This window comes from Sphaerodactylus townsendi, linkage group LG05 (assembly GCF_021028975.2).
Source record: "Sphaerodactylus townsendi isolate TG3544 linkage group LG05, MPM_Stown_v2.3, whole genome shotgun sequence".
NCBI lineage: Eukaryota > Metazoa > Chordata > Lepidosauria > Squamata > Sphaerodactylidae > Sphaerodactylus > Sphaerodactylus townsendi.
The window spans coordinates 121,658,146-121,670,157 of NC_059429.1; the positions used below are offsets into that span (position 1 = coordinate 121,658,146).

The 12,012-nt window shown below is 47.1% G+C and overlaps 1 protein-coding gene across 3 annotated transcripts in view; it reads right to left on the reverse strand.

Annotated features, from left to right (window-relative positions):
- The window catches only part of LOC125432535 (serine/threonine-protein phosphatase 4 regulatory subunit 1-like), a 66,448-nt gene that overhangs the window by 46,105 nt on the left and 8,331 nt on the right, over positions 1-12,012 (reverse strand). The gene's annotated exons all lie outside the window — the stretch shown is intronic.

Genomic DNA, 12,012 nt, shown 5'->3' on the forward strand with positions numbered 1-12,012 from the left:
CTGTATTTTAAGTAATTTATTAGTTGTTACATTGTCTGTGTTGTGAACCGCCTAGAACCCTCCGGGAATGAGGCGGTCTATGAAGTTCAATTAAATAAACAAATAAATAAACAAATAATCAAACAAGCAAATAAACAAATAAAACAAGCCTTACATAGTAAATGTTTGTATTCCCCATGACCGAAACCTATGTAATATGTAAAACAAACGCTTCAGAATGTCTTTTCTTTTTTAAAAACAAAACTGAATGTGTTGTGTTTCTGTTTTCTGTTCTCCATGTGAAGATTTCATTTGCACTAGGCTTACCAGTGATCTTCTATAGAACTTCAGTTGTTTATCATAAGTGCATAGTGAGTGTTTGACCTGGTCAATTATGACCTTTTGACGCACCACCTTGCCGACGCCAGTTTAAGGGGAACCGTTTTGCAATGGCTGGGCTCCTTTCTCTGTAGTTGGGGTCAGAGGACAGCACTGGGGGAGAGGACCGTATTGCGCCACTCAGTGTGTGGGGTTCCTCAAGGAACAACGCTATTCAACTTTTATATGTGCCCTCTGGCTCAGCTGGTCCAGAGTTTTGGACTGGGTTGTCTCCCTGGGAGCAGCCAGTCAATTGCCATCCCAGATAACTTGACCAGTTGTCTGGAGGCTGTGGTGAAGTGGATGAAGCAGAGCCAGATGCAGTTAAATCCAATGAAACGGAAATACCTGTGGCTGGGTTGAGGGCAGTCTGAAGTGGGGGTACCAACTCCCAGCTCTTGATGGTCTGCAACTGAAACCTAAGCCATCAGTTAAGAGCCTGGGTGTGATTCTATATGCCTCCCTTTCAGTGAAGGCAGAGGTCACTAATGTAGCCCAACTGGCTTTCTCCCACCTTCACCAAGCCAGGCTACTGGTGCCCTATTTGTTCTGCCCTGATCTGGCTACAGCAAGCCATGCAAAGGTAACCTCCAGACTGAATTACTGTAAGTTGTTCTGTGTAGGGCTGCTCTTGGTCCCGATCCAGAAACTTCAACTAGTCCAAAATGAGGCTGCATAGGTTCTTACTGGGACACTGTGAACGGTCCACATTCGACTGGCACTTGAGTACTGGCTCCAGGTGGAGTACCGGATCCATTTCAGGGCTTTAGTTTTACTGTTGAAAGTCCTTAACAGTCTGAGAGACCACCTTTCCCCATATGTCCCCCTGGGAGTTTTACGCTTCGCTAACAGCAACTTTCTGGTGGTCCCTGAAAAGCTGTTTGTCCTCTGCCAGGGCTTTTCAGCCCTGGCCACGGCCTGGTGGAATGTTCTACCAAATGAGACTTCTCTTAGTTCTGCAGGGCATGCAACACAGAGTTGTTCCACCAAGCCTGTGATTAAGAGCAGCAACAGGAGTGATACATCCATCTCGCTGGCTTCCCTTCCCTTTACCCTACCCTTTTTATAAAATCATGGGAGTGATATGTTGCTCCACCCTTGGTCATGTTTCAGTACCATAGGTAAATAGATTTATAGATTACTGATGTTTTATTATTGTAAATGATATTCACATGTAAATTGTATTTATATGCATTGGAAGCCACACTGAGCCCATGGCAAGAGTGGGGAATTAAATCCAATAAATAAAGGTGTGCCAGAAAATGTTATGGGTGTTTATTTCATGTTCCAAAGAGGAAATTGCCATGAGTGGAATAGAATGGAGTGGAGAAGAGTCTGTTACTAAAAATGACCACTCCATATCAGTGGTTCCTCCCCGCTTCACCAAATGCACCGCTGGCAATTCCAGAATGGCATACAAGATGATTGTAAAGGATTCAATGGTGTTGATGAGAGGGGCAGTCGCCTGGCCTTGAGTACATTCCACAGCAAGGCGATGGGCCAAACCTCCGATTTGGAGACACTTATCTCTCTCTGAGGAGATGAGCCCTCCGTTCCCCATGGGAATCCAGGGGATGGATGGACAAGAGTTATAACCTGTGTTTCTGGCCGGGAGATCTTATTCCTGCCTCGTGTACCAGAGCTTTCCTAAGATGTCTGAATAAAGCGGTCTTTTAAAAGAGCCTTTTAGCTTCTCTTCCTATGGAATGCCCATTACATGGCAGGAATCTTAATTCATCTATATTCCTAATGCGAGTGGACCTCTGGTGCCTTTTCGGCATGGAAATTCTGGATGTTTCCACAGGAAGATGCGGTAGCCCCAAAGAGACTCGGCACTTTTCCCTTCTATAGATCCTAAGGCAGAGAGCGGAGTCACCGCTGGTGACTCTTTCCGCTCTCGCTATCAGCGCGAGTCTTTACGCTACTCCGTTGGAGCGAAGGCGTAAGACGAGCGGTATAAGGGACTTCGCCGGTCGTTTAGGGCTGTATCTATGGATCCGAAGCGCTGTGGATCCGGATATCACCCGTTTCATTATGGATTACAGAAGCCTCAGATGCAACCTGTCACGGAGGAGGCGGGCCTGACCACCTTTCATAAGCAGCCCAGGAGTCCCGCCAGGCGATTCCTGGACTTCGTATTTTGGTGATGCTCCCAAAAAAGAACCACGTAGCTGCTTCGCAGGATTTAGATCCGAGAGACCACCCGGTGACACTGGGGACTATACCAGGGATTGGGAGATTATCCATTGCAGGTCCTCGATCCAGTTTGATCCACGGTGATGGACCGACACAGGATGCCCGATGGAATTACCCGGTGGGTACGATGCATAGCGTCGGGCGGCGAGGAATCCGGAGAAAGCCACCACTCCAGCGGATCTGTTCCCTCTCCCGTGAAGAGAGCTGGATTGAGAGTGGAGCCCGACTCAGGATTGCCCAGAAGCATGGGCCGTGAGCGCCAGCTATGGGAAGAGGGCGGAACAGCTGCAGCAGGCGTGAAATTTAAGGAGCCGGGAACTGGCAAGCGCCAAAGTCCAACTTCAGGGTGGACCGTGCCGGATCGCTCCGACAATATGCGCCCAGAATCTATCAGTCCATGATAAAGTCCTGGAATACTCCAAACTGAACTTACAGCGTCAAGTAAGTGTTCCGGGCCTTGCGCGCCTCAAAGTGAACTTACTGCAGCTGTTCAGCCAGGGGACGAACTGGCTAAATTGGAGCGAGCAGCATACGCACCAGGATGCATTGACTTCGCAAGGAGAGCCCCAGCTGCCTTGGAGAGGAACTGAAGAAGCAGCAGACCAGGACAACCCAAGTTGGAGTCTAACGCTGTCCGCGGGTACAGCCGAGCCAGAGGCGCTGCTGGATCCAGCCACCTTCAAGGACCGGCTCCACCGGAACACCAGCGGCACCAGCGTTGATACCTCCACCGATTCCGGCCCTGCGCAGCAGCTGCCTCAACCCGCTCAACCTGTAGCCGCCTCACAGTAAGGAGGAGCGATGGAGAGGGTTACTACAGACCTCCAATACCTGCCCGTTTGATGGGGATGGCTTCCAACTTCCTACTTCATCCACCACCTTTCGATTACGCATAAGGAGGACTATGGCGATTTATACGGATCTGGTAGCGCCAAGAAAATCACGTGGACATCGGCTCTTAGTCCTGGATGGGGGCAGCAGCAACGACTGGTTTGTGACTCTTTTGAACCTGCAAGATTAAAGAAGATACTACGCCGAGGTACCCGCTTTCCTCCAAAGCCCAGCAGGCGCCTTTGGCCAAAGATCAGTGCGAGATTAAATGGAAATGGCTTATCCAGCACCATCAAAACTATTCAACCGACAGCAGCTTTCGTTTTGCAGAATTTGCCCGTGGAATTTACGATGCGGCGGCTGCTGGAAAACTTCCTTCCTGTAAAGTGGCCTGAAGTTTCTGTGAAATGCAATACGCGAATGCTTCTCCGGATGCGCAAGTAAATGCGGCGGCAAATTTCGTGAAGCCGGTGTCTTTAATTCGAGGGTCCCCGCTTACTCTATTGCTGGATTGCCAAGTTGGAATTACAGGGATCAGGTGCGCGTCACGGCAAATTGCAGTACGATGCCGGATGTCGCATGCGCCGAATTGCCTGCCACTACGCTTCCACCAAGCCAAGCTCAGCAGCCCCTTCGAGGACCACCTCCGGCCATTAAATAGCCGTCTGGAAGTTATTAATGTCTTTACTCACCGAGGTCCAGAGGTCATCCCTAGCCGCCAACTGCCGAAGCAAACAGAAATAGGCTTTCAACCGGGCTCGGTAGCGCTGCACCTCGCATCTGCCAAGCTTTCACCACGCCAAATCAAGGGGCCAACCCCAGCGGGCTTCGGCTCTAAAGGCACCATCGGCGATACTCCGGCGACCGAAGGAGGGCGCAGCTGTCTGCCTTTCTTCGATAGCGGCCCATGGACATAGCGTTGACTCAGGCAGCGGTGAGTGAAGGCGAAACCCTCCCATTCCACAATCAAAGCGTTTCTGGCCAACCCTTTAAGAAGCACTTTCGCATTATAGTAGCCTCAGCCGCGTGATTCCTGGCTGCTCCATTATTCTAATGCGGCTAAGGTGGCGGAGGAGCTAAGGTCTGGTGAATTAAGTCCCTGGCTAAGCCCCATACCATTCACCCAAATGGGCCGGTAGTCCTCTCTCGGGAGGCGAAGGACCAATGATCTCCAGTCTAAAACGAGCCAGGTTCTCCTCCGCTCGCCCGACTCATTGGGAGAAAATTAGTTTTATTCTGAAGCCCGGTAGTAAAGGCACTATCAGTTCATTACCATGCGGATTTATTTATTGCATGAACCCTAAATTCCTTTGGAAAGAAAGGATCTTGGGAATTCACTGGACCCTTTCCCTACGGGGATACATGAATTAAGGAAACTTCGACTTCTCCTGATTTTCACACCCCTGGCTTCAGTTTTTCAAAAGCGATTGCTCCCTGATTTCTACGGTATCCCGGTACCAATCGGTGGATCTTAGCCAAATATTATTTCAGAGACAAGAAATTTCACGATCAGTTGCCACCCACTTACAGAGACCTTTCGACTGCAAAATCGTAATGCAGCCAGAGCGCGAAACTGCCCAAAGGTAGAATCCTACCGCGATGAGTCCCAATGAGGAGAAGGAACTCCGTGCCACCTTCTTAAGATAAGTGAAATTTCGCTCCTGCTGAGTTCATAATGTGGTGAACCACCAAACACATACATGCTGCTCCTGTATTGTTTGTAAAAGAAAGATGGAGTCTTCACCGGCTCTGCACAGATTGCAATGAGGTCTCTAATGCAGTCTCCCTGTCCAATAAGTACCTTTGCCTTTGATCAAGGACCCTTTTTACTAGATGCATTGGGCGAGGGGCGCATCTTTACTAAGTTGGACTTGAGAGAAGCTTTACTGCTGGAGTTAAGAATCTTTTCGGGCTGAAGGCTATGAAATACTTGGACTGCATTTAACTACAAAGCTCTTGGATACAGTTCTGAATACTTAATAATGCCATTAAGGTTAAGTGGGGCCCCGGAGCTTTTTATGGCCCTTAATCAATGCAAGGATTCTCCATGATTTATTATTTTGCAAGGAGAAAGGGTAGTGGTGTACTTAGATGGCGTTTTTAATTTATCTTACAAAAACCATGGATGAACATGGAAGAGCATTGGTTGAGGAGTATTGGAAGCGCTTTGCTCAACAACTCCACTTGCCAAACTTCGAAATGCTGTTTCCACCAGAGCCTCTAATGACTCATTTGGGTTGCTGGATCCTACCAGAGGGCCTAAAATGGATCCTGCTAAAGTTGATCTCGCGGTCCTCCAATGGCTTTGCTACCCTTTACTCAAGCGGGAAAAGAACTCCAATCTTTTTCTAGAGTTTTGCTAATCTTTTATCATTGACTTTATACCCCTCGAATTCAGCTAGAACTGACTCCTCCCTCCTCACAGACCTCTGCGCACTAAAGAGGTAAAGATCCACTATCCATAAGCCAGGGGCCCTTTACCCATTGATCCGAAGAATGTCAGGGCGGCCTTTCAGCTTTAAAGTCTGCTTTACCACCGTAATCCTATCCTAAAGAAGCACCTAACCCCAGATCTCATCCTGGGTTTGTAGTTCCGTGGATTACTCGGACAAAGCTAGCTTGGCTCCTGTTGCAGAGAGAAATAAAGATGATAAGAGGCTGGTTCCAGTGTGCTTATTTATCAAAAGAAATTCCTCCGGTGCTGAACTCAACGCTGGACTGTAGGGATAAAGAGACTGTTGAAGCCAGGTAAAGAGTAGCACTCTCCGCTAGCCGCCTGAAAACAGGAGGGCTAAACACCCTTTCAAGTTTGAACCCGGATCACAAGAACTTGGCAGCCCTCTCCACCCCCCCCTCAAGATGTCTCTTAAAGCAATAACCGTTGGGCGATTTCTTTTTCGTTTCTCTTTCCACGGTCCATTTTTTCCCAGGAAGAGCCAATAGAAGCTGGCTGATGGCATCCTGCAGCCTGCCGAGGAGGAGGTGGAGCCAACAGGACATTCCGCACTGTTCTCTCCCCTCCCAATTAGGGGCTGGCTGTCACCCGATCCTCAGACATCCACTCCTCCTTCTCCGCCCATTCCCAGCCTGAGTCTCTCTCCTTTCCTGCACGGAACTTGAGGGAGGCCCGAGGGCCTCTGAGAACCTCAGCGGAAGGCTGACTCCCAATTCGCGTTTGGAGAATGGCGTTTGGTGGCGGAGGATTATTTGATGCGATGCCTCCCCCTCCCACAAACAGGTTCGAGGCCTGCCATGATGCCATTTCGGCTGGACATTTTGGCTTTCTAAAAACTCTGCATTTGGCCATGGTAATTCTGGTAAAGCGTCACTCAGGACATTAGAGGCGATACATCAAAGGTTGCTCTGTTTGTGCAGACGGTAAGACCCGTTCGGGGGAAAGCCCATGGTCTGGTGAACCTCTCGGTGGCCTCCGCCCTGGGAAGTCATCTCCATGGATTTTATTTACAGATTTGCCAGAAAGTCGCATGGCAACCGCGGTCTTGTGGGTGGTGGTGGACTTATTTCCCAAACAAGCCCATTTTATTATTCCATGTATTGCTTCCCATCCCCTCCGGCCTCCTTGAAGTTAAGCGTTAGCGTCTGTTCATTCCAGCACGTTTACCGTCTGCACACCTCCACTACGCCTCAGAATTGGTCTCTCCACGGCCCTGACCCCCCAATTCATTTCAGAAAGTTCTGGAAAGCTTTTTTTTCTAGGGTTGTTAGAAAGGCCGCCCAGCGGTCGCCGCTTTCCTACCACGCCTTCAAAGTAGCGTGTGAAGGCGGAGAGAAACGAACAGAACTCCTAGGAGCAGTATGGCTACGTTATTTTCACTCAACTACTACCTTCCAAGACGAATTGAAGTCGCGAGCTTTTAATTCGTTTGCAGGAATGCATACCTATAACAATGCGGTTCATAGCAGTACAAAAAAAAACCCCTTCGAAATTTATTGTCAGTGAAAATACGCTCCTTCCGCCCGTTGCACGCAACTACCATCTATGGAAGCATTGGATCCTCAAGAGTTTCAACAATGGGTTTCCATCTACCAGGCACGAAGGTGGAAAGCGGTGGTCGAAGACTGCCTTACAACAGGCTAAAGACTCCCAAAAAGCTGCAAAGCGGATAAAGCACCGCTCAGGTTTTATGCGTGTAGGCCTGGAGTGTCAAAATTTATCTACACGAAAATCTCAGAGGCGTGCGCGTAAATTTCTAAAGCTAGGTGCAAAAGGTTAGTGGGACTCTTTCTAGGATTACTAAAGAGTGATTAATGAAATTATCACTGCCGGTGGATTTTGGCTCTAACTCTCTTAGTAACATTCCATCCTGTCTTCCATTTCCGAGTTTACTCAATTTTGCTGAGGCTCCTGTTTCCGATGCCTGGCAGCTTACGACCAGCTTGAGGAGATTACCGACTAGGTTCAATTACATTGATGGCTACAAGCATTTACAAAATTGGCGCCATCCTGGACTCTAAACTTTTAATCGCAAAGCGCTTTTGCACATGGCTAAGTCTCTTAGGTGGGATATTCCTCTGGGTATAATCAATGGAGTTTATTCGAAAATATTGAGCGCCCGCCCTTATTTCTGCTTTCCACGCGCCTTTCCGCTTTCTGAAACGCATGGAGGAGGGGTCTTTTTTTTTAGGGGAGGTAGCCAGAGTGTAAAAGGATTCAATGGTGTTGATGAGGAGGGGGCAGTACATACAATATGGCCTTGAGTACATCTCCTACAGCCCGAGGCGATGGGCCAGGCTTCTCCAGTAGCGGAGGACCTTTATCATCACTGCGAGGGAGATAGAGCCTCCTCCGTGGCTCCCATAGGTGGGAATCCGGGAGAGGATGGGATGGACAGAGTTATAACCTGTGATGTTTCTGGCGGGAGATCTTATTCCTAAGTACTCTCGTGTACTTGAGCTTTCTAAGATGTCTGAATAAGCGGGTCTTTTTTACAATTCAAAGGGAGCCTTTTTAATTTCTGCTTCTATGGAATTCCCTTTATGCAATGATGGGATGATGAAACCTTTAATGAAAGCATATATATAAATTATAAGCAATAGGAAACTGGTTGAGTAAAAAGAAGCTTTAAAAAAAAACAAGCATCGTGAGAGCTGGAATATTAAAACCACTTGAGATTGGGGATTGAGTCTACTAAGCATTTGGGAGCGCTCAGTGATGACATAAACTTACACAAGAATCTAGCAGGTTTGTTAGATAGGGTAACGAGTTGAGTTGCTGCTGTTCTAACAAAGGAGACAAAAGCCTTTAGAGAAACCCAGCATCTGTAGTGTTACCTAAGATCCAGTTATGAAGAGGACCAAGTAGTCTTGACAGCTCTACAGCAGCATATAGAGAGGCTAAATATAATAGAACATGATGGACCGGTTTCTTCAAGACCAGGATTGCCCAGGGTGCAAGATCTATGTCAGGTAGAAGAATGGAAGATGGTGCTTGCTCTCTGTTGTACATCAGGTCTACAGAGGTAGAAGGAAGGAGAACATTGCATCTGGCTAAAGTGACAGCGCATCTCAGAGTGGGCTCATGTAGAAGATGTAGTCAGCAGGAGTGGGAAAACAAGGCAAAATATGCAGATGGATTGGAGAGAAGGTTTTATTTGCTTGTGCCATCAGTTTCTGGAAGTCCTGCTCAAAGAGTCTTTGCTTTATGAGACGGTATATCTCATTAGCAGTCATAAGAAGAAGATCATCAAGGGACACAGCTAGGTCTTGCAACTTATTGGTTAGGCACACAAGACTGGCTGCATTTGGCAAGTGAAAACAAGCTTAACATGAAAATATAGCAGAAGCAGTAATCTGCCTTGGTTTCCCAGCCAGAAACTTACCAGCATCTATGTGCGCATGCACTCCCCCCACCCCAGCCCCCACCGTTCCTCTCCCCATCTTTCTACTCCCATGCCTCCTGACAGAAACACAAGTGTTCTCACATCTAAAAGAAAGCTTGCAGGTATAAAAATGAACTAAAGCTGTCCATTACTGTCCAAAGCCTGCAAGCTGCTACAAAGTTCAGGAACACAACCATATATTTAAAATATGCTCAATAAACAGTTCTGGTGATGCAATTCTAAACTCAGCTATATTCCTCTAAGTCCACTGACTGTAATGGACTTGGAAGAGTGCAATTTTTGCTTAGGATGCTGATGTTAGAAACTTAAAATATTTCACATGCCAACATCAAGCTTCACAGCTTAACTAGTTCTACAGCTAATGCCTGGAAGCTACAAAGTCCACGACCTAAAAAGCTGGTGACCCATTTCACCCAATTTGGTTTTTAAATTTAATTCAAGGGGGTGGGTGGGAATGCCAGAATGTGGAGCAGTGAAAACCAAATATACAAATTAGATGTGAGGGAAGCCAATAAAAACACTGGGAGAGGTAGGATATGGCAGAGCAACATGATAAGATGTAACAAGATCATGAGTTGCTTTTCTGGCAGCAGAGAGGGCTGGTTATTGGCAAAGTTCTTGAGGAAAAGTACAGCATTTGTCAAAATGTGTCAGAACAAAGAAGAAGAATGCTTAAAATGTGCGGCAGTGGCTAAAGGCCTAGGCAGCCTATCGGTTCAACTTCTGACAAATCAAGAGCAACCTAAAATGAACTTTTTCCTTAAAAGAGTATGAAGAGAAGGGGACTAAACTATCAGATTCTGACCTCTGAATTAGTGGAGTCTGTGAAGAGCTTCATGGCTTTTTCGACATGAGGTTTGAAGGAAACTTTTAATATCCCGCCCGCACTCTGGCCTGTTGACAAGCGGCTATTACTCCAGGGGTACCCCAGGCTATAAATTGTCCCCATGATGCTCAGGAGTGAGGGCAGTGGGAGACACAGAGGACAGGTCTCAGAGTTGGAAAGGAAGCTAGGGGTCTAGATCAGTTGTTCTCAACCTGTTGGTCGTGACCCCTTTGGGGGTCGAACGACCCTTATACAGGGGTCGCCTAAGACTCTCTGCATCAGTGTTCTCCATCTGTAAAATGGATAAATGCTAAGGTTGGGGGTCACCACAACATGAGGAACTGTATTAAAGGGTCGCGGCATTAGGAAAGTTGAGAACCACTGGTCTAGATCCTCCCCAGTGAGCAGTTCCGACAACAGTCAGGTGGTGGCAGCAGCTCCCAGAGAAAGAGAGGAGGAGGGAGGGAGGGAGGGAGGGAGGTCCGTCTAGGAGAAGGTGGGAACCCGTAGAACCATGGTGGCAAACCTATGGCACTCCAGATGTTCATGGACTACAATTCCCATCAGCCCCTGCCAGTATGGCCAATTGGCCATACTGATGGCCTGATGGGAATTGTAGTCCATAAACATCTGGAGTGCCATAGGTTCGCCACTACTGCTGTAGGAGATGGCAGGTTGGAATAGGGTAGGGGTGGCCAAATTGTGACTTGTGAGTCACATGTGGCTCTTTGCCACATAACATGCAGTTCACGGCCAAGAAGGCTAGTTGGTGGAGTGGGTCTCCCCCTCTAAAAACGTGTGCATCTTTGTGTGCATCTTTGTCCAGGCTGTGTGCATCTTTGTCCAGGCTGCGTTGTTGTACTTTGCTGTGGGACAGGGAGGCTGGAGGGGTCCAGTGGTCAGAAGTGTAAGTGCCTAATTTGCAGAACTTGATGCTGGGCACTAACAGCTATTTATAAAATTAATTATTCAGCTGAGCGGTGGTAATCGGCACCCTGGGTTCCATTCTGAAAACACTACGGCCACACTTAAAACATCTTCAAATTGACAAAATCAACATCTGTCTGATTCAAAAGGCAGCCCTGCTGGGATCCGCACAAATACTACACTCATGCATCACAATGTCCCAGGCCTCTGGGAAAGGCTCGAATTGTAATGAAAAACCAACAACCAGCCAAAAAAGCTAGCAGCTGCGAGATTAAACAAAATTTAAAAGATTAAAGATGCCAATTTGCCAACCAAAGCTGTAAATGCAACAGCAGAATCTGGCAACGTGGGCCAACTACCCAAGAGATCAGTCTACAGCAAAGAATTCTGAGGCTAATGTTGGACTCCTGACATCAGTCCAACATTTACAACAAACATCCAGAGCTATCTACTAGCAAATTACTCATCCCAACACAATAACTCTACCTTCCTGCCCTCATTCTAAAGCAAATTAATGCAAGCTACTAAAATTCTGCCTAGAGGGCTTGAAATATTTATAAATATGACTACTCAACAGGCACCTCTGGAGTAAGACGTAGTAACAGGAACACACAAAGATGTGTATTGATTCATACACTCTTTACATGGAAGGTTTTGTCATGCATCATTTTCAGAGTTATCTGAAACCTATCACATAGCTCGTTTTGATATAATTGGGAAGAGACAATTGAGTTATCTAGTCTACTAAGTCTTGCACAAAGAAGAGATATCCTGTCTTGCACAAAGAAGAGATATCTCCAGCAAACATATACTTCCAGGAAGAAGGTTCCACTCAGCCTTTCTTTCACCTGTGATTATATTTTGTGGCTTCTGTGACTATCAAAACCAAGTGGTCATGTGAATTAGTCCTTCAGATATAAACAAGGTTGCACAAATACATTAAGAACTTAGATAACTTATCACAGAGCTCAGGAACAGCCTGAAGTCATGTGGACTTAATTGCTCTATTTTATC